At 33.9% G+C, this 2,050-nt stretch overlaps 1 non-coding gene across 1 annotated transcript; it reads right to left on the bottom strand.

Annotated features, from left to right (window-relative positions):
* Nucleotides 1–698: 698 nt before the first annotated feature.
* On the bottom strand, nt 699–817 carry LOC149904154 (5S ribosomal RNA). The gene has a single exon (XR_016457369.1). It is a non-coding gene; the product is annotated as a 5S ribosomal RNA (ribosomal RNA).
* Nucleotides 818–2,050: the final 1,233 nt, after the last annotated feature.

The raw sequence follows: 2,050 nt of genomic DNA on the forward strand, positions 1-2,050 counted from the left end.
AAAGCTCAAACGTCGTCAGAAGAAACAATCACAACTAAAATACATTCTTAGCACGAAATCATTAACGAAATTATCTATAAGCTGCGAGTCAAACATAAAGCTCCAACTTCATACATATTCATCCATAGTTCGAAACACATTAAAACTTCACTTGACTCACGGAATAATTCAAAAGAAATTTACTTAAACGAAGAACAAACGAAGTTCTAATTACTTGTCAAGTTAAATAAATAATTCAAAACAATTAGAAGATCAGACGACACCGCCTACATTATTAATTTACGGTGGCGTAAATGGAAGGGTACCTAATTAGTTTTGACACTTATATAAGATTTATTATATTTATAAAAATACGCTCTTTATTGATGGCCTGGAAGTTTAGGAACGAATTCTTTAAATCCACGGAAAAGAAAGATAGAAGAGTTGGAGCTTTTACTTCTAGTTAAGTTTCCCTCCTAATTAATTTAGTCTCAACGAATTCAAGGAAATTTCGTTTCTATTTTCTCAATTTTTCATTGATGCACCGTTACAATCAGTTTTAGCGTGAATTTTTATGGTTATCTATCCAACAAAAAAAATAACTTTTCAACTCGTACCGGTTGTTCCGAAAATTAGCGCTTTTAACAACCAATCCAAAAAATAAACTAAATAAATAAAAATCAGCAATTGTGTGATATAATATGCGAAAAAGGGCAAAAAGCCAACATCACGCGGTGTTCCCAGGCGGTCACCCATCCAAGTACTGACCGCGCCCGACGTTGCTTAACTTCGGTGATCGGACGAGAACCGGTGTATTCAACGTGGTATGGACGTTGGCGATAATGTATCTGAAATTATTATTTGTATTGTTACGGAATAATCGCCTGTACACACTTAACGATTACACCCTGTATATAAAAATGAAACCCGTTTTCCTTGGTCCACGCGTGAACGGGTAGAGCGATTTCGATAATTATTTTTTTATAATATTCCTTGAAGTACGAGGATCGTTCTTATGTAGAGAAAACGTAAATATGTACCACTGGTGAAGCCGGAGCGGACCGCTAGTAGTATATAGAATAGCTAGAATTAATATTCACTAAGTAGACTTAATATTATGTGTACTTGCTTGCTTACGCTTGACCTAGTTCCAATTGTCTAGCTAGTAAACTTGAGCTATGTAATACCTGTATTGTGCGTCATATAATATATTTTACCTATTTACACACAAAGGAGGAATATTATATAATTTGTTGTACAGATACCTTTTTCATCTATAAATATAGAGAAAATACATGAGTAGAGCCATTTTAATATTTTATGGAGAAATAATTATAAATTATATTTCGGGAAATATAATATTTTCAACAAATTCTCAAAAACAAATTTAAAATAGAATATTTTAAAAGGGAACCACTGAATTGTAAATGAATGAAAGATGGCAAAAGAGCATACTTTAAAATGCTTAATATACCTAACTTTAAAATCACTATTAAATCACATAGTCAATACCTACAATATAATATAATATTTGTATTCGTAGAGGAAAAAATACTCTCCTTATTTCCCATTTTCAAGGGACGCAATGCTTAAATGTATTTTTTAATTCTCATAAGGGAACTGTCTTTCTCTGACATGATGTAAATGAATCGTATATGACTTGCAACTTTCATTGATGGATTTTTAAATGTCTGCGACACAGTTATGGCGAAGGTTATTTATGATGCGAACCAAAATTTTAGTAATAAAAACTTTGGTCACGTATTTATTTTTATCCCTATAAAGTGGTGTGGTAACAATAGATTGCCGAATGAGGATGAAATATGACGTAAACTTCGCTAGCTGATTATTTGCAGGAGCATTTTTTAAGCTATTGCGGCCTTGAGCGCGGGGACCGAATCGAGAAATTCCGTAACGAAAAAACCTCACGCTCCCCACTCCGACGAGCTCGGAGGTGTGGCTTGAAGGCATGCTATGCAATAGCTTTACCGCGGCAGTCCCCGAGTGCCACACGTCTTTTTTATAGTAAGTAAGTAATTTATTGCAAATTCCATAATAATTCGAATCCTTG

Source organism: Colias eurytheme, chromosome 12 (genome assembly GCF_061535395.1).
Source record: "Colias eurytheme isolate Ceu_HAF_F1 chromosome 12, ilColEury1 Martin Lab GWU primary, whole genome shotgun sequence".
In the NCBI taxonomy this organism is placed as follows: domain Eukaryota; kingdom Metazoa; phylum Arthropoda; class Insecta; order Lepidoptera; family Pieridae; genus Colias; species Colias eurytheme.